Source organism: Dermacentor variabilis, chromosome 7, assembly GCF_050947875.1.
Source record: "Dermacentor variabilis isolate Ectoservices chromosome 7, ASM5094787v1, whole genome shotgun sequence".
NCBI classification, from domain to species: domain Eukaryota; kingdom Metazoa; phylum Arthropoda; class Arachnida; order Ixodida; family Ixodidae; genus Dermacentor; species Dermacentor variabilis.
The window spans coordinates 172459698-172485723 of record NC_134574.1 but is presented as its reverse complement, the minus strand read 5'-3'; the positions used below and the strand labels follow the sequence as shown (position 1 = coordinate 172485723).

Genomic DNA, 26026 nt, shown 5'->3' with positions numbered 1-26026 from the left:
CGTGCAATTACTATGTTGCAATTACTATATGTATGGTTCGCAAATTTAATGCCTGTGCTAGGCACGCTAACCGGCTTCTTTGGGTAGTAAATGCTACCACCTGTACCGTTACTAGCTACGGTTACTATAGAATATGAGCAAACCTTAATCAGCGGCTTTTATCGCTGTATTGGACTGCACTATACCTTCGGGACGAAACGGGTTAGGTGGTCACTATAATATTGCGGTAAGTTCCCAAAGAAATCGAAACCCTTTGCAAGCAAGTTTGCAATACACCGCGCGTATGAAGGCGCCTGCTAAGCGGCGTCGCACGAGCTATATTATGAGGCGCACCGTGCGTGGCCGGATCGACAGAGGCATCCCTGCGCACCGCCGGCACATATCCGGCGGTCTACGCGGGCTCGTCACGCGTCCGCACAGAGAGAGTATCGACCCGTCATCAAGACTGGGACACGGAACCGGGCACGCGCCAGACAGCGTCCAACCCAATCGATATCGGAGAGAACGCTGACCTTGGCACGATGAGAGCTCCCCGGCTGTTAGGGGAAGCGAACGCGGCTGTAGCGCTGGCCTCGCTCAATCGCCCGACCACCGGCGGGCTTCACCAGCTCCCTTCCGCCCAGTTCCCACCGAGACGCACGCACGCAGTCCCTAGGAGGACCACCGGCGCGTGAGGAACAAATATATACGGACGAAAGGAAAACGCATGGGTGATGGAGTGCGCGTGTGTTGTAGACGTTTGACATGCACTCACCGGGAGGGAAGCAGTTGGAAGAAAGGCGTCAGCAACCAAGCAAATTGGTTTGCCGTTACTAGCAGCGGCACAGACGATGCTGTTAAGAACGGCCAGCTGCAGTGCAAGTTTTGCCAACCAGTTGCGACTGTGGAAGCAACATCCCGGGAGCATCGCCAACCTTTAGCCACGGCGTGGCGAAGTCGACTTTGTGACGGTATCAATACGCGCATCCTCCACTCTCCGTCGCTTCAGCTAGGACGCGTTGTGACTGAAGGAGTTCGACGAAGCAGCCTTTGTGCGCTACACGACAAAGCGGACCTGATCTCCTACGGGCGGGGGAGCTGCCGCGGGAACGCCGACGGAGGCTCCTTCCTACGGACCGACCAAGACGCAAGACAACGCGCTACCCGGAACGGCTCCAAGTTCTACGAAATTCGTGTGGTGTCGGTTTCGGACCGTGAACACGTGTGTGTGTGTGTGTGTGTGTAGACCGTCCTGCGGAGAGGCGGCTAGTTTGCGATGACTAAACGAACGTTCGCGTCACCTTGTATCGAGGGGCGACCGAGTGTTTAAAAACTGCTGTTGTGCGGATGCTCGAGACACTTCTCTTAAGCAGTCATGTTGGACTGAGACACTTCTCTTGAGTAGTCATGTTGGACTGAGACACTTTTCTAAAGCAGTCATGCTGGACTGAGACACTTCTCTTAAGCAGTCACGTTAGACTGATGTACTTTCTCAAACAGTCATGTTAGACTGATATATATACTGTAAATAAACCCATATTCCTCGCTCTCGATGAGAAGCAGTCCTTCCCTTCATCAACGTCCTCAGCGTGGATAAGTTGGACGACGGCATGGGCCAGCTACCTTCGAATTCATGCCGGACTCCAATCTTGACGACGGATCACGCGCGATGGGATTGAGCCCCCAATCCTGACAATGCTCAGAGGTGCGCCATTTTCACGTAGTAGCAGGCAGAGTGAGCGAAAAACAACTCTGGAATATAGAATAAGCACAACGATTTCGCGGATGTTCGTAGTGTGCGTAACAGCGCGGCGTGTTTTCTTCGAACGTACGGTAGCTACCAATGGTGCAGCCTCACGACCGCCATTTCGAGACGCGACAGGCACCGCATATCAGCGCGGAAGAAATGCAATTCTGATCACTGTTAGCTGGAGCATCAATGCAATTCACCACAGAATTTGAGGACGATAGTTCTCGAGAATGATGCCAAGCGCTCAAGTATTCGCTGAGCCACTCCATTACTTTTCGGCGCCAACTCTCCAGATGAGCCGCAGCCCCCAAACCGAATAGTCGAGCGGCTCATGCACTGCGATTAGCCTTGGTGCGCACCTAACGACCAAGTCTGCTTTGGGTGCAGAATATCGCGCAATGCACTTAGTGCGATACCATTAAGAGTGATGATAATAATGCAAACTAGCACACAGCTGATGCACAGTGGGTCGCAAAAGTATACGAGACATGGGTTCCGCGACAAACGTGAATGTTCGATCAAGGCAGAAAGTTGGGCTAGTTTGTGTGTCATTATTATTCAAAAGACTAGCAAAAGACTATCCCTGCTATTTTGCGCTAGTCTTTTGAATAATGGTGAATGTTCGCTCTATATTGCGAACCTAATTCTAAGGATCACTACGTAGGTCGCAAACCTTGCTACAGATTCAAGCTTTGAATTCGACGGCATAGCTACATTTACATGAACGCGGCACTAGCGCGTCACATTCTTTGGCGAATCACTGTAATTACTTCGCCCTGGCCCGAAACGAGCCAGCATTCCTATCTCCCTCAATGCGATACGCCAGCGTTTTACATGCACTCCGTGGTAAGACTTCTTTTCGTTTCGAACTACTCGCTCACAAAAGGTTACGAAGTCCAATCAATACGATCCGCCTTCGTAGAGCATTCCCGCCGTTTACACGAACACAGTGCGCTAGAAATGCGATGCAATGCGCGCCCAGATTTCGCGGCAATTCAGCTTTCTTCGCAGATTCCGTGTCCAGCAAAGTTTTGCAGCTGACTTTACACGTGTGCATGAGGGGCTTATGCAGCACCGGCGCATCTCCGAGTGGGACCTTGCCCTCCCACACACACAAATCCAAGCCACCGAAAACACCTGTCGAACACTGCGCCACCGCCGCCGCTTCCACGCTCGACGCGACGGAGGGGCAGAGAGAGGGAAAGCCCCGTCGCCGCTGAAGAGGCCGAAGCGCCGTCGTCTCTCTGCGGAGAAAGCGGTCGCGGCGGCTGCGCTGCGTGTCGTCGAATTTGCGTGCAGTGTTAGCCGGTTGCAATAGGAAGAACACTGAGACTGGAACAAATACTGGAGCTACTTTCTGCCGAAACATTACGCGCATCTCGTAGGCTCTGACTCAGTAATTAGTGTCCAGCGACGCTTAGCAATCACATTAGTCGGTCGATTAGGAGAATCCATACTGTAGTGGCCACCTCGATCGCCGAGCACTACACTACAGGCCAAAACTATAGCGCTACACTACCGCCCTTTCTTTTCCCGCTTAGCCAAGACCGACGCTGTGTGTTGAGGTATAATGCGTGCAATCTAAGGTCTACTGCTTCGGCGCCAGCTCACCTAACTAATTTGCGCAAATTATTTTACTTGCCATTTAATGGCACGCCTTTGCGCAAATTATTTTACTTGCCATTTAATGGCACGCCTTACACATAACCCCTTCAGACCACATATCCTGATGCACGCGACCACGTACTGCAAGTTGCTAGTCTGCGTGTGAGCATACCAAACGATTTCTTTGTTTCCTTCTTTCTTTACCACAGCAGCCAAAGGCTGGAACTATATTTCCCACCACTCGCTGCTATCGCCTGTCCACCGAACTTCTTCCAAAGCCTAGCGAGTCACCTATAAAGTTCAATTATCGCCACAATTGAACTCCTTGTGTGACACTGCTCTGGAAGCCTCCGAGGAAATAATGATGAAACGAAATTAGCAGGCCGACGCCAGGTTAGCCCTTCGATTCATCTGGTCTCGAATTGTCGGCGGCAGAAACACACATGCAACCCTAGAGGGACAAATTTACCACGCAGACGAACGTAATGTGTTTGCCGCGTGCGCGTCGCTTGCGGAGACACTAGCACAGCAAGATGTGGATCCATGTGGAGCTGGGACTTTTACGTATACATCCCTGCCTCTAGGCTGAAACGCCATCCTTTCCGAAATAACTGCACTCGTACGAAATGCAAGCACGCTCGGCAAGAATATAGTAACCTTCGGCTAAGGGCTCAGACAAACCCCGAATGCAGGGTCCAATGTGCGACGAGTCGGAACTGTCTGCACCTCCTTTCGTGCTGCAGGGTCTTCCCTGAGCTATTGCAGCGGTGCACGGAACAATCTACCTCGAGCGCAGCAAGCACGCGACAAGCGTGCTCTCAGCAACAACGGGGTGGCAGAGATCGGGGTGTCCTCCAGGAGGAGGAGGAGGAAAAGCGCGCAATTTCGCCTCGCCTGCATATATACATAAAGACGCACGCATGCACGCCCATCGCGGAAACAGCGCCGCCAATTAGACCATTAGACGCCACGGTGCAGATGAAGCAGCGGCGATAAGCACGCTACACAGCAAGACAAGAAACGACGGGCAGGAGCATTAAGCGTGAAGCCATTACGACAAAGGGTATAACGCGAGACACTCCCCCGTCAATGACTCTATCTCGCGCGCTTTACGTAATGTGTGCACCGGGAAGGGCGACCACGTGCGTAACGGGTCCCGGCCTTCCTCGTAAAGCGGGTGTCAAGCAAGCACGCCTAATCAACCCGCCCAACAACGACGACCAGTTGGTGGGACTCCAAAAGCACCACGGGCTGGCGGTGGTGCGGTCAGAGGTCTCGGAGGACGAGTCAAACTGCCGAGGCGGAGAAACACGAAGGGTCGTTTCTGCTACGCCACTTCATTCCTGCCCTTTTAACAACGGGTGAACGGAAAATACAAGCGTCGCAGAGTTGTTACGGGTTCCGAAAGCAACGCCTCACTCGAGAAATTCACCAGAACGAGCACCTGATAGTTAATTTCCAGAATGGTTACATTACGCCAAGATACCCACCCTCGCCTAATTTCTTCCTCTGGCAATTAACTTACAGCTCTAATCGAAGCTGCGATAAGCCAATGCGCAGGAAGAAAAAATTGGAGGACGCTTTGCCTTCAAGGGTGGAACGCGACAGCGTTATCGCACCCCGTTCGCACCGCCCACTCATTCGCTCAGCATGCTCTCGAGTCGCACAAGGACGCAACGTGCGCCTGAGCAAACGGAACAAACCAAAGAACTCGGTGTCTCGGAGGGAGAAACGATCTACGCGAGCCAAACGCCGTGAACGGCCGCACGGACAGCCGAGCCGCGACGCGCCATGAAGGCGGACGCAATCATGGCGCACCGCTGGGCATCGCTGGGCCCCGCTGGGCATCTCTATAATCTTACTACACTATTTATTGTGCCTTCATATCTCTAATATCACGGAGGAGTTGGAACTATAGAGTGGTGAGCAAGCATCAGGCGCAAAGCCATTACGAGAGGTATGGAAAACCACAGCTGTGGGAACAGTTGGGAGACCGCCTGGACAACGTTTGTCGTTGTAACGACTCCATCCTGAGTAAGTGCTTTTACATAACGCCACGGAAAAAAGCAAACATGTGACGGAAAAAAGCAAACATGTGTGACGGGCTTTGTTTGTTCTTTCTCTCTCTCCCCCAAATAATTATGGAGAGCGAGTAATGGGCGCATCCATGTTATGTACTATTCAGCGACCACGAGCGGTTCGTACTGGAAGAAGCGAGAAACAAGAAGTCGGATAAAACTATACCACGACTAAGAGACACGTTGGTCGCTCCCTCTTATTTCAGAACACCTCCGACACACGTGGGCGAAGGAAAGCGTTTGTAAGAGCAGTGCGAGCATCCCGCCTGCGCGCATACGCCTTCGGAGTTCTTAGTAACTCGCCGATTGCCGCAGAAATATGCATGCGCTAAGCATCCATGCTAACGAACTCGCAACCGGCGGCAGCAACAGAACTGCACAGGAGCCAACGGTGCATGCTAAGAGAGAGCCACCGCAGATATCTCTGAATTTCTTCCTTCGCTAAGTTATTGCTTTCGTATTCAGTGGCACGCCTTGAAACATCTCCAGGTATATGATTTCGAGGCCAGGAATCCTGTTTTTAGCACAGCGACTTCGTGAGCATAGGGTGTATTATTCTTCACAGAAGAAGAATTTGTTTCCTCTAAACAATAGGAAGGAAAGTGTTGAGTCTTCCTGTAAAGGGGCAGTGTCCATGCCAAGCCCAGAAATTCACTGTCGAGTGCTATTCGCGACTCCAGGCAAACTCTCGTCACCTAGCGGCCGCGCCGAGAAACGGCCGATCTAGGTTCAAGCTTGAAGAAAAAGAAGGTGTCCCATCACGGCACGCACTGAACGTCTCGCAATTCTGAAATCGTCATGATGCTGCCGCGTACAGGTCCGGGAAAAATATTAAAAAATAAAAGACGGATGTCGAAAGACTCTTGTTATGTGCTATTATGCGCGTCATCGCAGTGGAAAGACATCAATGTATGATTTCATCGTTTCTAGAAAGAATCACACGAAGAGAAGCGGAGAGCGCTTTGGATAAGAAACTTCCGCATTGGGAAAAGGTGGCTGATACTATACCGTTTTCTTTTTTTTTTTTAACACTTCACTCACGACTCCTTTCTTTCCGGCGAGTAGACCACTGGTTTCTTTTTTGTTAATTTTGTGTATCTTAATTGCTCGCGTTTCAAATCGCAGGTATACTTTGGTTATAGGCTTTGATAAATTTTAGTGATGTACGCTTAAGCGTTATTTGGTTTTCTTCGTTTATAGTTTTTTGCGCCAGCATCAGTGTTACCAATGCTTTAAGCAGCAGGGATATTCTGGCTAACGTACTTTTATCTGCAGGCACGGTACCAGCAATGATAACTGCCTCTGAAGGTCTGAATTTGATCATGGCACATGTTATGCCGCGAGGCAGCATATCGTTTTCCCTGCATCCTTTATTTAGCGGTGCAAGCAGAAGATGCTGCTTTCTCATTCAGCGCGGTGACTTGTCAGTTTGTGTGCTCGGAATAAATTTAGAAGCAACTGCAAACAGCGCTCGTTCCAACTTTGTGTGTGTGGGGTCGACCTGCGCACACACCGCTAGTTTGCTTTCCGACACTCCACACATGTAAATTCGTTTCCAAGTCGTGCATTTACGCAAGAACCTGATTTTGCCAAAAGAAAAGCCTCGCTAAAGTTTGGAAACATGCTGGAACAAACTCAACTTGGTCCGATCGGTTGTTATTCACTTCTCACGTATTGCCGGGCTTGAGAAATTCAACGGGCGGCAGGTGTCCGCTGTGTTCGCAAGCCCTATATACCTCGAACACCGCGTACTACGAGCACGAACGGACGCCAGTCATCGGACGCAGACGACCTGATCACACGTATACAAAGAAAGGTGCACCCCGACTCGCAAACGGAACCCTCAGTTGTTTTCATACCAACACACTGACCTAGCTTTTTAGCCTCGTTCTACCGGTGCAGACTATCCATATTTAGGTTCTAAAAGCGCGACAGACGTTACTGTTTGTGCGATGCTACATGTGATATGCTGCAACACGAGTCGCTGCAGTGCGGAGTTGCCTGCGAAGATGGAAAGCAGTGTGGCACCTGTAGCAGTGCCGCCACGCCGCGAATAAGTGTGCTTGCACCTTTCGGAGAGGCTCGCTACGCACAAACGCTTCCTTTATTTGTAACCTCCGGTTCGTTTGAAAGGCCCTCCATCTTCAAGAGAATCTGATGCAGCTCGTTGGGATGGCCAGACGTTTGCACGCACAGCTCAAATATTTCCGCGACCTCGTGGCGAAATCACTCAGACCGACCGAAATAAGGCGATCGGCAGCAAGGACGCTTTCGGCTTCCACGAAACACCTCGATTCGACGCCACAAAAGAGAAACCTGACCACAGCACCAATTGGAAGAGCCGCCGTGGACCTGGGTGTCGTAGCCAGTGTTGCCATCGCAAGTAGCGGATTCTGGCGTTTCCAATAGCACGATACGGAGCCTGCCGTTTTGTAAAATACGAACTGCATCGACCAACCGAGAGTAGATTAATAAACCGCCCACATAACTTGGACTTATCAGATCTCATCCCCAAATAACTGCGCGACAATAACAAACGTGGCAGCGAAAAGCGGAGCAGGACGTAGTTCGGTTGAACTGCGTCCTGCTCCGCTTTTCGCTGCCACGTTTGTGCGGAACCTGCAACGGCTCGCCGAAACGTCCATTTGTGAGAGACACGCCCCCCGCAGATGACAGCCGAACTCATTAAACTGCGAGCAGCCCACACCACGAGCAACGCAATTCACGAACACCAACCAGCCTCAAGTGTTTGTAGAAATATATGGCACATGTGAGTAACAACGGAAAGACGTAGCAAGGCGAAGGTGAGCACGTGGCATGCGCTGCGTCATTTCCGTGGCCCACTATAGCCACGTACACTGCATGTATGCACGCATATATTATAGTTTCGTAAATAGTCGTCATTCTATACTATTATCTCATTCTCTTTTGCTTCCCGTCCCCCCATGCATGCTGGCCGCCGTTCAGGTGTCGGCATGCAACTAAGCTAGGCTGTTACAGTGCAGCAAGCAGCAATTTCCTCCGTTTTTTCTTCATTTTCCAATAAATAAGCAACCAACTACAATAACCACTACATACCACTCCACATCAGTTAATGAGCGCTAGTCGTCTGCCTAAGCTTGACAGTAATTAGAAAGAGCGCCCACCTCTTCCGCTAATATATAACGCAGCTCTCATATCCGAACGCAGACAACTAGCGGAAATCGTGGAAGCCAGCCGAGCTCTTTAAATGCTTCCGCTTTTCACCGATGCAAGCGTCTCACAGGCACGCGCCGAAAAGGCGACGAAGCGAACCAAGACACCTTTCCGACGAAGAACGCGACGAAGGCGTGCTCCACACTCTCCCGCGTGGTCCGCCGGAAGCAGCAGGTTGGCACGACTGTGGGCCGTTTCTCTTTGCCGCGAAATCTCCCTTTCGTTCACTGTTCCGGCTCGCAGATCGGAAGAAGTAAACAAACGTCGAAGGACATCGGGCACCACGGCGTGATGGCCTTCTTCCGTTCTCTTCGGACCCCACAGGCGACGACGTGCCGATGAGGAACGATACACTTCTCACGCTCTGAGCCACTCACGGGTGTCGGCGTTCGGTGAAAGTAAGACGCTTTAGCAACGCCGCCTGCCAGCCAGCCCACATTATGCGCGCGCTGCCCGAGAATACAAGCGGCGGCGGTCATTTTCATTCATAACGGCGGAAGCCGATATACGCGGTGTAGATCGGCCAGAGATTGCCAGCGCTCCCTTCCTCATTGTCTCTCTCCCTTTTCTCCCAACACCACTTTCGAGGCGGCCGAATTCGCATCACTCCCTGCTTGCGCAGCAGTTTTCTACGCCCCCATATCTCGCAGCATCACACCTCCTCTCCCCCTTCAGCTCTATCTTCTATACAACTACGGCCTACCCCTCCCCCGCCCCAGAGGTGGCCTCGTTCGCTCTCCTCATTTGCATACGCGACCGCGCTGGCGTAGCGCCGAGACAGCAAAGCCGTCGGCAGTGTGACTAAAGGAAGACAAAAGCCGGCTGGCCTATAGCTCCAACGAGGAGGAGGCCGGGTTATATACGTCGCTGTAAGCTGTCGATGTCTGAGAAGGCCCGACTCGGGCGAAGAAGTGCTGCTCGCAGAAGTGGCCCGCCATTTTGGCAAGATGAAAGCAAGCGGGACGACGTTGAGCGTAGTCAAAGTGTTGTGGAAATTAACGCATGCACGTCGCGTCGCGGGCTGAGAACGGGGCTGGTCCGGACGCCGCTTCAGGAGAGATGGCGTAGAAGCCGCTGGGCGACCGTGACAGGCGGAAGTAAGACACGCGGTCGCTTCGGTTTCTCCAAAAGCGGAGCTACGACTCGTCGTGTGGTCGGCAGCTGGAAACTTAAAATGGAGCCGAGTTCCCGACACGTTGGGTCACACGCGAAGGCGCTGCGAGCAAAACAAAGCACAACGAGGCACAGTTCAGTGGACGCAATCAGACTCACGGGAAGCAATTCCTGGAGATATGAACTGATGGAACGAGGGAAGCCTATCAGCCTGGAGCCAACGTTTAGGGGGCGGGGGGAGCGGGAAGACACAAGAAGCCGTTTTATCAACCTCAGAAGCAAAGATATGCAGCGCTACCTGCCGCGCTGTTAAAGCAGCAGAGAAATCACTCGACCACGCTGTTCAAAACGAGGTAGCGGTTTCGTGCACCAAGCCCAGGGTGCACCATATAACCCCCCCCCCCCCCCCCCCATCGTGGTAAAATTTAAGTACTGCAATACAGCACCTCGCGTAACTCCCGCTTTGATGCTTTGAGAAGTTAAAATTCCCATCGATCAAATGTTCAGCGTCAACGCGCCGGCACGCTTCAGCTAAAGATGAGTGTTCGAGGCTTACACAGACTGCGAGAGAGAGAGAGAGAGAGAGAGAGAGAAAAGGGTCAGAAGCAAGTGTCGTAGACTACGACTGGTGGTTTCTTTCAAGCTAACACGGTGAACACCAGCGCGCACGGCGATTTAGAGGCGGCCGGGAGCGGCTAGTCGGCACAAAAAGAAAACAAGCTCGTTAAATGTTGGGGACACCAGTGCAGCACGTACATAACCGCTAAAACTCGGTTAACGCTGCAGGCCTGACCCGAGCGATCGCGTCGGCGCGCCCTCGATAATTCGCTCGGTTATGTCGACGACGCTCAGGCGATCGCGTCGCAGGTAGCGCTGACGCAACCGCGTTCGCTAGACGCGCATTCCGCTGCAGTGCGTGGCGCCCGGAGCAGCGCACGACCGGCGGCGCCTTTTAACGCGATAGCGTTAAGGAGCTCGTGTCGCAGAAAAGCCGGTGTCGTCGGCGTCGGTGTCGGCGTCCGCGGCGTTGGCCGTGAGCGATAAATCACGGCAGGCACTTCATAAATAAAAAGCAACTTCCAAGATGGGCTGGGTGGGAATCGAACCAGGGTCTCCGGAGTGTGAGACGGAGACGTTACCCCTGAGCCACGAGTTCGATGCTTCAAAGCGGTACAAAAGCGCCTCTAGTGAACGCGGTGTTGCCTTAGAAACGAGCTGTTTCTAAGGCTCAGGCGTGCGTCGCTTGCTCAGGCGCACATTTCGTTGTCGCGCCGAACGCTGCGTTGCTCGACGCTCACCGCGTCCGATGCGGGGCGCGTAGTCGCTGCGCCGTAGCCCATTGTCTTACACCCCTTGGCGGGTCGACGGGAACGCTGTCGCGTTCCACTCTTGAAGGCGAAGCTTAAGCGTCCTCCAATTTTTTTTAATGCGAACAGTGCACGTGGCGTTGCGCACGCCCGACACCTCGCTGAGAAGCGGGAAACGCCGCACGCTGGTGTGCACGCACAGAGACAACCACGCAGTTTACCAAAGCACTTGTACTGTGAGGAATAAACGCTGCCGGAATTTCTGATTGGAACGGAAGCAAATTACGAGAACTTAAAACGTTCTAAAGCAACTCACGGGCTATAAGGCGTATAGTGCGGCGGGCTCCGGGTTATAATTTTGATCATACTCAATTGTTTAACTTGCGCCAAGTAGTACACAGGCCCAGACGAGAAAATTTAGGCTGATCCACGAATTAGTCGCCGTTCCCATGGCGTACGAAGCTCTGTACCAGCGGCGCGAACGCCAAAACGATTTCCCTATATAGAGCCTCATATACGAAGCTCTATGACAGCATACTGGATTCAACGAGACGCTTCAGTTTGTCGATTATTCTGGCGTATTCTATGTAGGTTATGCACGCGCCGCGCACTGCGCATATCATTTCATTTCTCATCGTACCGATCTGGAGTATAGAACGCAATAGGCGTGCCGACAGGCCACCTTTTACACGTGTGATCCTCTTTCTCCATACACATACGACGGCCGCGGATATCGCGCTTGAAACGGTACACTTGAAACGTGGCTTTTTTCGCATCCGCGCATGATGCGGTCACAAAGGAGCCGGCACACAGCGCCAGCGTAGATTTGGCGCGGCAGTACGGGGCAGACGCGAGGCACTGGAGAAGCACTCGGCTGGCTGCTGTCCTCGAGGAAGCGAGAGCGCGGTCTACGCAAGCGCCGCCTTTCGCGGGACGCCCACGCTGAAAACGTGGTCCCCGCGCGGCGGCACCCCAACGCGCCAGAAGGAACGCATAGCATACGTGCTCCGCAAGGCGAGACGACTACACTGCGCCGCGGGAGAAACGCGCCGGCAACGCCCACGCTTTGCCCGCGCTGCTACGCTAGTATACGTGCGCGCGAGCACGCCTTACAAGACGGCATGTCGCTTACCCGCGAACACTACTCTTTCTGGTCACCGGAACGACTCCTTTCGAGTTCACGCAATCGTACTTCCGGAGCCAAATGCCGACCGTCAAGGGCGAAAGCTAGGACGAAAAAAAGAAAAAGCGAGTTTATTCGCTCCAGCTTGCCAGCGTGTACTCATTAAATACGTCGATAAACTCGTGCTGGTTCACTGTTCTGATAAAAAACGGGCAATCAAAATTACGGAGTTTAGCGTGCGAAAGCAAGTTGCTGGCACTGCGGCGTCTATGGGCTACGGATTATTTTCGACCACCTGCAGCGTTCTTCGACGTGCATCCAAAGCACGGTACTTGCGAGCTCATGAAAACCTTGGCAGTGTGTATAAGACGAGAGCCGTTTCAAGAAGATAGACTTGTTACCAGCGCACGAATTCTAGTGGAACACTCTTATTCGGTGCCTACATAGTCGCAATGTGCCTTCCCGCGTTCACTCTCTCGCAAGAGGACGAAGTTTGTTTCGGGAAAAGGACCCTTGCCGCTTACCTCCTCGCTGAATGCAGCTCGAACGTTATTGGAAAACTTCGACTCTTATAAGCTACGGGCAGCCCACAATCGTGTCTTGTTCTTTGTCTGCGTGAGAGACATATATATAATAGAAGGCAGGGAGGAGGACTGAGCCAAGTTGGCTACTGGGGGAAGGGGAGGAAAAGAGTTAACGTGCATTGCGATTGCCATAGGTAATGAAAAACCCGCCGTGGTGGCTCAGTGGCTATGGTGTTAGGCTGCTGAGCACGATGTCGCGGGATCGAATCCCGGCCACGGCGGCCGCATTTCGATGGGGGCGAAATGCGAAAACACCCGTGTACTTAGATTTAGGTGCACGTTAAAGAACCCCAGGTGGTCGAAATTTCCGGAGTTCCCCCACTACGGCGTGCCTCATAATCAGAAAGTGGTTTTGGCACGTAAAATCCTATAATTTAATAGGTAATGAAAATTCACACCGCTGTGTCACAGACGATCGCTCAGTCCTGTCGCCTTCAGCAATCGCAGCAGCAGCAGAGACCGCATGTGTGTGTGCACGCGCGCGTCTGTGAGTGCGCGAGTCTAAAAGGAAACGGACCCCCAACACTGCGCGCGCTGGGTGTTGGGTGCCGCCGCCTGGCATAGGCAGCTGCGCTTGCTCGCAGCGCAACGAGGCACGCAGGCACGGCACATGGCCGCCGATCGCGCCCCGTTCTCAGCCCGCTTCCCTATATAGACACAAGCAGAAAGAAGCACGCCGCCTGTGAAGCAGCGGACCGAAAGAAGCGAGCAGCCAAGGCCGCGAAAAGCAGCCGCGCCACGAGATGCCCGAGTCGAGAGAAGCTCGCTGATAACGGAATCGAGAGAGACGCGGGGACGCTTCTCTGGAGACGTCGACGAAGCCCCTCCCACCGTCCTCAACGCTGGTACCTCAGGCGCAAGGGGGTCTCGTCAAACCACGACGAAGTTGGAGGCGAGGGGGAGCAGAGTGCGGCCTTCCTTGAGCACAAGTCCGTGCTCCTTCGAATCACTCGTGTGCATGCATACGGAAAGCTGCGCTTCCCCGCCACCTCTCTTTTCCCGTTTATACAATCGCTTTCGGCATGTAACAAATGAAGCAGGACAACACAGAACACTAAAAACCGGATATGCTCTTGCTCGATACCTATAAGGACCCACCGATAAACGCTTGATAAGCGCCGCCAAGGCCCTGCGAAGACATGTGCACCTAAATCAATCAATCAATCAATCCACCCATCTATCTATCTATCTATCTATCTATCTATCTATCTATCTATCTATCTATCTATCTATCTATCTATCTATCTTTTGCATTCTATCGCTTAGCGCAAAACCTGGCGCCTCAGGTCTACTATCCTGAGGACACGGTGTAAGAAGTAGCTTGAGGGTGATGACGTGTGGCCGCGTCACAGCCGACGCAATCACCGTGCATCGCGAGATGACGGGCGAGGACCGCCGCCTGGCCCGCTGCCGCGCTCCTCCGAACCCGGTATTCGTGAGCGCAGGGTCACGTAGGCATAGCGGAGGAGCTCGCTCTTTTAATGGGCTCCGGGTTAATACCGCTTCGAACAAGAACGGCAAATCCTCCTTCCCTTGCTGGTCTCCTGTCTCAACGCTTTTTCCTCTTCCCTTCTCTGTAGTGTGGACCGGTAAAGCAAAAGGTAAAGCCAGACGTTATTGCTTGCGTCACCTACAAGCGGAGAAACCAGGCTCAACCACCACGAGGATTTGCACGCACGACGATGAAAACCACAAACCTTGACCGTGATTACAGCGGGAACTGAGGGACCAATTAGCAGCTCTAAACAAGACAAATCTAGTAGATAAGCTTTAGAATAGTAGGTAGATAACTCTGCTGGCTGAGGCGACGGTTCAGATAATCGATAAGTTGTAATGCTATATATATATATATATATATATATATCCTGTTTTTCATAATTAAAAATTAATTTCTGGGCTTTTACGTACCAAAACCACGATATGATTATGAAGCATGCCATAGTGAGGGACTCTGGATTACTTTTTACCACGTGAGGATCTTTAACGTGCATGCAATGCACGGTACACGGGCGCTTTTCTTTTTCTTTTTATTTTTGTAGCCACGCAAATTTGGTCGCCGCCGTCGAGATTTGGTCCCGTGACCTCGTGCATAGCAGCGCGACGCCGAAACTACTAAGCGACCACGGCAGAAGGCCCACGATACGACTCCGTTTGCGATCCAAGGTGTAAAAACCTGCCGTATTAGGAACCGCATCAAACACCTCCCAACGGATTTCATCAGATCCAAGCATACGCCGCGGCCATTCTTTCATACACCACACGTCGCTTGGGATGACGCGTCCTACCACGTGTCTCCTGCTGACATACTCGCCTGCATAACCCAGGCGCGACGGGTCTAACGCAAGCAGAAGCGTTACAAGCTTTTCGGTTGTAGAGTGACTGCAACATGTTCTCGCTTTTCCGAGTTGGCACGTGAGAAGCATGCATGCAGCCGCCTATTTTGAATTAACTTCTCAGTGAGGTATCTTCAATATGAGCTGGAACGGTGCTGGTTTAGACAAGGACACACGCCACAGGACAAACGCCACAGGACATCGCTCAACCTGTGGTGGTGGGTGTTTCTTTTTTTTTCTTCCTTTTTTTGTGTGTGTGCGTGTGCACTTGTTTGAGTGGCGCTGTATCAGCTTATATTGAAAGGGCATCGCACCAGGCTATTGCACTGGAGGACATTGGTTCAAATCCCACCATCGCCAGGCGATTTTTTACTTTTGTACTGGAGAGAGACCAAAGGGGAGGAAAGACAGGGAGGTTAGCCAGTGTAAGTACCGGCTGGCTACCTCTTTTCTTTTTTTCTTTTCTTTACTGAGACGAGACTAGACAGGAACCAACCGCGAAGTTTCTGGTATGACGCACAGCACGGGCCCAGCAGAAAAACGTCTTTTTTTTTATCCGCATTAATAAAATATTATGCGAAGTTGCTTCCTCATGCCGGCTATGAAGCACCTGGCTCAGGAAATGCCGGCACACGCAGAATAACTTGAGCACGCGCACCTGGTGAATGCGTCTACGTGGACGGGGCTCGGCCGGATTCCTCCGAACCAGAGGATGCATATAAAGAAAGAAACCTCGAGTAGAACGCGCTGGCGCGGCTGCACGGTCGCCGCTTCCTGCTTGGAGTGCCGTTCCCACCCAGTCCCGCTTCTCGGAAGCCCGCATCGCATAACGGTTCGTCACACCAGGCTTTGCAGGAGCCAGGCGCGATCGTCGATATAGACAGCCTCGCTTGCGTGCAGCTTCCTCCCAGCGTCCGTCTGACTAACGACGCGCTCGTAGAAACTAACCGTGACGAGACGGCGCTATCCGAAAGACAATTACCGTTTATAAAAATGATCCACGATAACCAAGCCAACTTGTGCCCTCGCCTCGTTAGTCCTCAGCGCTAAAAGCGCCCCCCCCTCCCCCACCTAAAGTAGTGGTCCATCACGCTCCTCCTCACGTGTGTGTGCGTGTGTGAGGTGAAATGATGCTTCACCCCTAAACTAACATTTCTTTGGTGTCCCCGGCCATATTATAGCACCCCGGTTTACACTACAGAAGTTAAAAAAGAAAAAAGAAAACGAAAAGAAAGCGTATTCGGTATTCAATTCGCTATTCGTAACCAACTTTCCTTTTTAAATATTCGTATTAGGTTTACAATTTTGAAGGGTACTGGCGCACGCCTACTCTTCATGCTAGTACGCTCAGCAGAATTCGTGGTGCCGTTGAGACAAGCGGACGACCTTATCCGTCCAGATATGTTTGGGAGAAGGCGCTCAAACACGGGCGGGGAAGAAGCGTCGGACGTGCTGTTTCATCTGCCTCTTTACGAGGGTTCTGCTTAGTGGGGGGGGGGGGGGGGGGAGGTCCCAATTCTAGCCAGCATCGGAGACAGTCTGTGCAGAGATCTAAGGAGACGACCGAGACAGCTTCGAGACCGTGTAATGGAGCGCGTTTGGAACCGTCTGGAAGACGTATGGAAGACTTTTCCGCGACGTGGCGCCACCTCGCCACGACAAAAAGTTGAGAAAAGCACGCATTATCTCTGCATTTTATGTCTCTGTGATTGCGAACCTATGAAAGACACGATTCGACTTCCACTAAGGGCGCAGGAAAGCGCGTCTACGTTCTCTTGTGCGCAGGACAACCTTCCTGTCGGCTTTCCAAGCGTCCTGCTCAGTCGCCATCTTGTTTGTACAGGCAAGTAGCCTGCATCGTTATTGACTTCGATGCTGTGTTCGCGAAGCTGCCTACTTTGAAGTCTTCGTGAGAAGTGGAACGAGACTGAAGATGGCTGCTGTCCGCTTAATCATCTGCTTTGCCGTCTACGGCGAGTATTCGAACACAGCCTTTGTTTTAGTCAGTTTGCTTTCGAGTGTTCGTTTCAGTAACTCCAAGGTTGCAAGAATAAATTGTTGCACCCATCTGAGACACAAGCGACACTCGAGTGTCTTTTATCGGGGTGCGTCACAGACAGCTTCCCTCACAACTGATGTCGCGCGGTCGAGATAAAGAGCCTTAAGTGCGCAGCGCAGATCAGTCGTCACTTCACTGATACTTTCTCTTTCTTCGTGAAAAGCAGGGCTGCCGAGTGAAAGGATTTCGAGAGGAGTCCGGACGGCAAAAACGTCGAACGGGGGAAGGGGGGGAGGCTCAGTGGCGGAAACCTGCAAGTGGTGCTTGGCCACCTCCACTCATAGCGAGAGCACAGAGCGAAAAACAGTGGTGCATCGCGCCACCTATAAGAAACCAAGTGCGATACAATCGAGCACAGAAGGCATTGCGGTGTGAAACCTCGACATGGAAGAACTGTGCCGATGGTTTAAGGTATACTGCAACTAGGTCACATGCGGTAGGATAACGTTCAACTAGAGAGTTTTAGGTTAGGGAACGCAAGCAGCTTGCATACGCTAGAATTATGGGTCACAGTGACTGTAACATTGTAAGGAGCGCGTGCTGGAGAGATACACGAATAAATAAATAAATGCGAAGAGCAGCAAACGATGAATGCGACTCCTGAGCACTGCATACATGCATGAAACATGTAGCAGACGCGTCAGCCGGCACCATTGACAGCGAAGCCTGCAGCTCCCGTGGCAGACGCTCTCGCACGTGCCGCCAGGCTATGGGCCTGACCATAGGCGCCGCTGTGGCTTTGACCTTGAACGATGAATCCACACATGTGCTCGTGGGTCGACTCACGGTCCTGCATGATTCTCATCGTGCAACGTGGAGTCGGAGTCAGCTAGAAGGAGTCCTCTCGTTCGCCGGCGCTTACGACACATGCTTGTTTGAATCAGCCACAAGGAATTTTCGCACTGCGACATGGTTCAGATGCGCAGCCACATCGCACTTTTGGATGTGGTCACGCTTAAGATATATCCCGATTTGGACATTAGTGTTGCCCGTCACAATTTACGCCGACGGTATACATTCTCGTTGTCGAAGGCTCAGATTTTAAACGAGTGTTAAGTTTAACGGTCGCATACTGTATACCACGATGACGTAATAAAGCGCTGGGATTTAACGAGACCGTCAAACCTACCTTCTTGCAGCCTCTTTAGAGGAGGTTGATTGCCCGTAATTCTTCATCTTCATCATCACCAGCCTATTTTTATGTCCACTGCAGGACGAATGCCTCGCCCTGCGATCTCCATTTACCCTTGTCTTGCGCTAGCTGGTTTCAACTTGCGCCTGCAAACTTTTTTTTATTTTTAATCACCCCACCTAGTTTTCTGCCGTCCTCGACTGCGTTTCCCTTTCCTTGGCACCAATTCTGTAACTCTAATGGTCCACCGGTTATATACTCTATGCATTACGCCCAGCTCCATTTCTTTATCTTTGTGTCAACTAGAATATAGGCTATCCCCGTTTGCTCTCGATTATACCGCGACAAATAAGCATTTCTCATTCGTACAGTCCGCAACACGAAGAAAGAAAAAAAAAGAAGGAAAATAAGTTTGCATATAAAACCAATAACCGTAAATAGGAAAAGCGATCGGCCAATGTTTTGTAGTTCTACGGTTCGAATACCCTTGTTAAATACGAACGGAAGAGCGGCGAAAGTGAAAAAAAGAACAGTACGTCTCGCAGACGGCACAAGGTTACCAAAACGTACGGACACCCCAATGAGAGGCTGACCAAAATGCGAACGAGCATAAAAGCCGCAGAACGGCGCGCCGCGTCCTATGCAACGACGCTGGCAACAACGTGCGCTGCGAATGTTGGGCGTGGACGCAGACCGACGAGGAGAATATCGCTCGGAATGGAACGGCACAGGTACGGTGCCAGATCAAAAGAGCGCGACCTGCGGAACGAGGACAAAACCAAAATATCGAAAAAATCGGATGGGTCTCGATCATGGCAGCCTGACTCGATGATGCTGATTAAAAAAAAAAAAAAGATAGCTGCTACCAGGAGGCCACTGAGCGTCTTGACACGAATGCTGGAGCTGGCGACGGTACAGGAACAGTCAGTGAGCTAGACGAAAAATGGGATCCGAGGGGCTGGATTTTTTGTTGCAACCACGCCAAGAAAACGGACAACGAGCCGAGCGAAAGGAGCTGTGCGCACGCAAAAGGATAACAATTAGAAAGTGCTAAAATTGTAGAACACTTACGGTATATCTTAATTTGCCACTAAAGCTGGTTTCAAATGCCCGACCTTGCGTCATCGGCATTATCGTGGTATCATGACACAAAGCTTGCTGCCGTCGTGAAGCTATAACTCAAGGTGTGATGATATCGCTCATGATCAAATAAACAGCGAACGCTCTGCTCGTTTCTTTTTGCTATGTGGCAGCGGCATCGGTCACCACGGATGACGTAATGGCACATTCGCCTCTTTTAAACTTGTTCCCAGGCACAAAGCACTGCGGTGTTAGCCCAATCCGACAAGACTCGTAAGTAAATCATTTAGGGTGACCTGCCAGTTCAGAGGATTTGGATCCTCCTTTAGCGCGCAAGAAGAAGCGATAAGTCGAAAACGTCACGATAAGTACTTCTTTAAGTGCACCACGCAAACAACACGGGACGTTCGTAAACAACGCGGTCACCGGATCGCACGCCCATTCCGCGAGCAAAAGGAAAACGAGAGAGAACACGTTCGAGACGCGAGGCGAATCTCCCGGATGTTGAGACAGATGTATACGGCATCGCCGGCAAGCCGACCCTAGCGTTCACATCATTGCGATGCGAAGCGCGGCTTCAGCGAGAAGACCGCCCGGACAGGTCCTCCCTATATAGAGATTGAAGTAAGGCTTAACCGCACAGTCGGAGAAGGCGGCTCATCTGCGGGTATCCAGCAGTGACCGAGTAACAGCTGCAGTCTATTTCACAATAGGATGCGATACTGGGAGTGGAAGCCCCAGCAGGCTCCAATCAGTCGGCTGCACGATCACGCAAAAAATGATGTGTGTCTAAGCATCGTCACAACGTCGTCTGCTCAGTTTCGAGCAGATCCGGCCGCCCAGAGCAGGCCTTGCACTACCTTCTGTGCTCCAGCATTAAACTATTGTGAAACAGTATTCATTTAGTTATTTATTTTCTGAATATACTTTCAGTGTCATTGCGGCGTTTATGAAAGGAGCGGTACATTGTTGCAGGTGTTGGCTCCCAACGCAGGCTGAACCATGTTGATGGCGACGGAGAGGTTCAATTCTGACACCGTGTATTCCGCACGAATTGATACGAGTTGGTGTCGACACTTGAAAACAACGATCAACACACGTGATGGGGTGTAGGATGACGCAGCAAAAGGGGTGCATTTGGGGTCACGGTTGGCGAAGAAAAATTTGATGAAAACGACAGAGGCGGGCAGGCTTGACTGGGAAGGTAAAGGCTTAATTTTCAGGCCAGCGCGACATGTGGCATTGCGTCATACATGGAAGACCGACACTCCTCACTGAAAATCGCTACTTCATCGAGAGACGAATGTGGCAAGCGTCGCTGTCCACGAGCTGAAAATGTGTGGCTGTTTCGGCGGCCTTTCTCGATCACGTCGTGCTGTGTGACCCGCTAGCATAGACGTTAGCGAAGCAAGCCGTTCGCTGCCTGGCTCTGAATATACTCAGACCGAATACAAAGGTTGCAGAGTTTCACATTCAAAGCCAAGGCGCGGGATGGCTCAGAAAGACCAATTAGTGAACGGTGAACATGCATACCGACTGTATCATCAGAGTGACATGCAAAGTGCACAACAATATGACAGAAAAGAAAGGAGGCGCTTAAAAACAGGACTGCCACGACTCGTCCCGACAAAGCGGAACAGCGACGTCGATTCTTGAGTCACAAAAACCGTTGTAAGCAAAGCGTAAACAAAAATATACACGACTGCTACAGCTGGCCTGCGAGAATCGCAAGGGCCTCTTTGATCCGATGCTGTCGGTACTATACTCCCACCGCGTTGTTCTCTCTTTCCTGCTTTTTTTTTTTTTTCATCTTGGTCGACCTTCGTGTCTCAAGCTTCCTTCTACTTCCACCAGGCATATCAGCGGCGACATCCAGCTTTCCTGGGAACCCGCGTCGCCCCATTGACTTTCTACAATTAAAAAACAAGAGTAAAGATAAGGAGGGGGAGGAGAAAGACTGCTGGATAAAATCGCGCCGCGAAAAGGTCAACTTGCGGGAATAATGAACGTATGTGCCTTCGATGCGTAAAATGCCAGCAGCTTTCGCCTTCGTCCTCCAAGAAGACCGAGGAGGTCGCAACGTTCGTTTGCAAAAGGTCCTTCCAGTGGTCGACTCGACAACAGGGAAGTCACAGCGAATAAAATGCAGAGAGGCGCGACGAATCGGTGTCGTTTTATGCCGCTACGGATGCATTCCAAGCCCACATCGTGACTTGAACACGGAATCATTTCGTGTCTTGTAGTGCGGCGTGTCAGGAGTCAACTCGAATCGCCAATTCATTCGTTTATGCCAAGCCGCTAGATATTTGTCTCTATCGTTCGGGATAAGTGTGACGGATACTGAAGACCACACGTTTATGTTCGACGCTTGTATAGTTTCACGTGATGTAACGGACGCAGCTTGTCACCATGCTAGTACCCAAACTTGGCGGCCACGAGGACGTCGGTGCACCACATTATCACGCGTATATTGTTCTTATTGGCGGTGACCATATGTCACCGGATTACCAGACTTGGCGATTTGTCGCTCGGCGCAATCGCCCGTCGCGCTGTCACGTTTCTTGTTTACGCAGTTTCTAGACGTGCTATAGAACCCCCAACATGGCGCCCACGATTACGCCGATGCAGGCCGTCAATAACTCGATTTCAAGAATTTGTACGCATTCATAACACCAAACGTTTATTTTGACATTTAAACCTCCTCGTGTATTGTTTGTCCTGCGTAAGCTTTCCGGGTACGTTTTTTTTTTTTTTTTTTTTTGCTGCTGCTTTTTCATTTCGTCGTTACGTGGCGTTAGAATGCCTCGTTTTTTATTTGTTTGTATGAAAGCTGAACGGTTTCATGCTGGTGTTATGCGACTTCCCCTATGCCTGACGCTATCATGCTGATCGTTTTTACGGGGAACCGTTCACATCCGTCGAGGCTTACAAGCGTATGTTTTCAATTATTCAATCATCCTCATCACGCGATACTCCACGAATAGATGCCGCGATAATTGTGAATAAAAATACGATATCGTACAAGCAACTGCATGGCCATGACTATATTCGAGGTGCGTGACACGCAACAAATATGCGAGGCGCCAATAAAAAAAAAAAGAAGAAGAAAAAACATTCCCGAGTGATTCTACACTCTGCGAAGGCGGACGACCAGCGAAGCCGGTTGGCGCACGACACAGCGCGGTGGCACAGAATTTTACACAAAGGGACGAACACGTGTCCTGAGCTGTGTGGCCATCGTGACGTTATATAAGTAAGCACACGCACATTAGCTCATCACCTCTGGTATTAAGCGTGTCCGTCAGGTAAGACAACAAACGGCTCATACCCCCTTAAGCAACGGCTCACGTACTCCCCCACTACGACGACAGAAGTGACTCTACGCTGGAATGATGCGCGGCAACGGAGCCAGCTGGCAGACGACGACGAAGAACGCGCCGAGCACGAGCGCGTTTGCGCGGTTGGCGCCGAGAATTTTTTTAACAGCTCTTTTTGAGAAAAGTTGTACGAAATATCTTTTTTTTTTCAAAAACACATTTGTTTTTATTTACCCTTGTGCATGGGGCTTCTTTGGGTCCCAAGCGTGACGAGGGTAGTTCAAGGGCGCGTTACAGGTCCCCGAGCCCACAGGGGTGTATGAAAAAGGACCACCAGACTGCACACAAGTGTATTCAACTGCACATGTTTTACGCTGAAATCACAAAAGCACAAGGAATACTCTTCAACAAGCAGCTTACTTATTCCGAGCTCTCACTTCTGCAGCGGGCGTTGTTTGAGCGTCCTTTAGACGTGCTTTTTCGTACCGGCGCACCGTTATGGAAATTACATTATTTGTGGAAGATTACGATGAAAAACGCGCCACAGCCTTCGGTACTTGACCGCCATACTAAATAGTGTAGCCATGGGCGACTGACATTCACTCCCGACGAAAAATGGCGCGACTGCAAGCAAACCTCGAGCGCACGCGGAGACCATCAGAACTAGCGAGAAACAGTGATTTTCGAGATCGAATCGAATACAGAGTTACGAAAGCTGTCTTTCGATAATGCACACTTCAGAAAAAACAACATGATAGCTGTGTCACTAACGCAAGCAGACCCCTTCTTTGTTGTATGACAAGCTTTCAAATAATTCCCCGCAGTATTCGAATGTCCATATGAACCACCCTTCTCACCATCGTCATTCGCATCCTAGTTATCAAGTTTATGCCATTACACTGCACGTTATCAAGCGTTGTTTATACGAAGCTCAAAGGAAGCATTAGGAGAAAACAAGCAGCTTGTTCGCAAACTCCGGACTCATTGGTGGTTGTGAATGGTGGCGGCTTAGCCGGAAAATCTAGTGGGTAAGCCTTCGTGTTGTTTGTCTACTATGGACGCCGGAATGGAATTTATCGTGAGTTGGTGATTTGAATTACTTAAAAACTATTCCAATTCCCGAATAGTGACTATTCTATCCGAAGACCAAATCGAATAGGGCAATATTCGATTCGTTATTCCAATGTTTCTAATATTAGCACACGCCCTATTCGAAGCGTGGACTGTTGGGCCAGTTGGTCCACCATCCAGTGTTGTTGAGCGGAAATACGGGTGGGAAGAAACGGAGTGGACCGCACAGAGGCCCACTCACAGCTGAACATTGATGAAGGGTTTTCCCGGGAACGGAGGGCAGCGCACGCGCAGTCACAAGGCTGATACAAAGCTCAAGCGTAATCACACGCAAAAAATACTAACGCCATATCTGATTCCATTATCCGTCAAGGCAACTGATGGATATTTAGAAATGATTTTAAACAAATGTAATGACGGACTGGCGAGAGAAATTATTGAGGCTGGCCAGATATACGCACAATCTGCCACGTGTGTCAGTGTCCCGTCAGTTGCCTTGACGGATAAAGAAATGAGATATCTCCTTGGGCTCTGCATGTGATTATCCTTTGCGTCAGCCTTTTGACTGCGCACGTGGTGCCCTCCGATCCCTGGAAAACCCTTCATTAAACTTCAGCTGCGAGTGAGCGTCTGTCCTGTCCACTCCGCTTCTTCCCGCCCGTATTTCCGCTCAACGACACCACCCCATTCGAACACATGCAGACTGCAAGCCGCATCAACCGCTCTGTGCGAGCGCGCATGCACACTGTAACAGCTGCTAATGCGACGCGCGATAAGTCATGTTGACATCCACTAGCGTTGTAGCTCCGGCAGTGCTCGCAAACATTTCGCGCGGAGTGCGACTGCTGTATTAACGAGCGGTGTCCAAAACTCCGAATGCGGCGACACGTCCACGGACACCTCAATACGGCTTATCGCACACCAGACGAATCAGTTTTCAGTGGCGGGAAGTGAACGAGGACAAGACGGTTCTCGCCGAAACTGCTTTGTTGTACCTACTACGTCAACGGGAAACTAACACGCTAGTTGTATTTACATCAACGAACGCCTCCTGCACAAACCGCAGGGTTTCTTTTCGAGTCTTCCGAGAATCTGAACAAGCGAAGGTCGACGCGTAGTGTTGCAGAAGAGCGTTTTTAATTTCAGGTTGCTTCTACAGCCAGTCTGCGGCGTTTAGTCCAGCGTTTCCTCCAGTCGTAACAAGCTCGAGTTTTGTGCGTTTCCGCCGGTCTTTTGTAAGTCATCGTTCTGCCAAAGGGAAAGAGCGGTGCAAGCAACGAGCTTGCATTTCCGTGGGAGTAGGTCAGACCACGTAACTTGGGGAGCCGGAAAAGATTCTCGGACGGGCAAAGAGGAGCGCACGTAGTACCACAAACACACACGACGAGCGGCGTGGAGATTAGCGCCAGACGAAGCGCAGGTAAGAAGAGGCGGTGCGCGCTCCGCACGGCAATCGCCGACGCTCCCTCAAGACGGCTGGCGGGCCGGTCGGCCGACCCCCACTAATTTGTGTCGCTGGAACGGAAGACGACCGCAACATAGGAGTGGCCCATAACCGCGCTCTGCACTGACTCGACGACGTCCTTCCTTTGATGCCGCTAGGGAACGGTGTAATTTCTTCTACAGACCATAAATGAGACAATGCCGGCGAGACTTCCTTCACGACCGAACATCACGCGAGGCGATTGTTAGTTTCGCTAGCGTCTCGACGCATTGCGACTACTTGGGCACTGTCAATCGGCCGCGATAAAAGCGATCCTCATGCGATATGAGGTTGGTCTACTGACCTTGAGTGAGAGAACGGCTCGCAGCAGGGCAGACTGAGATGGTTTGCGAACGGGAGAAACATGCAGACGCGTCGGCGCTTTCGAATGCGTTCGCGGGCGCTTTCCATGCAGCAGACCTAGACGCAAATGACCGCTGCTGGTTTACATTTCAATAAAGGCTTGCAAGAGGCGTGCACGGAAGCAGACATTTAGCATACGCAACAACAGGGCACCGAGAAATAGTGAATACATTCGTTGCATTAGCGCCGTGCCGCCAACAAAGCCCTCCAAGGAGGCGCATGACATGTCACTCACCTCGAGTGGCCCGGGTCGCCGAATATTTGCGAGTTGCACAACTTGAGCAGGAGTTACGTAGAACCTGATGCGACAACAGCGTCCCACATACCTATATTTGCACGCTTGGTGTATCCCTTGAGCAGCACAGTGAAAGGACACTATCGATTTTCACCGCACCAGCATCAGACGGCACGCGAACGCCGCCATGCGCAACTGATGCGTAATTTCTCCGCCAGA

The 26026-nt window shown here is 51.4% G+C and overlaps 1 protein-coding gene across 2 annotated transcripts in view; it reads right to left on the bottom strand.

The window, feature by feature from the left end:
• Positions 1-26021, bottom strand: part of klar (klarsicht) — a 684286-nt gene extending 658265 nt beyond the window's left edge. Inside the window, exon 1 of one of the 2 annotated variants that reach the window (XM_075700314.1) lies at positions 25808-26021. The gene's annotated coding sequence lies outside the window, so the exon portion shown is untranslated. The remainder of the gene's footprint in view (positions 1-25807) is intronic. The other variant, XM_075700315.1, reaches the window with a different exon arrangement.
• Between the last annotated feature and the right edge of the window lie 5 nt (positions 26022-26026).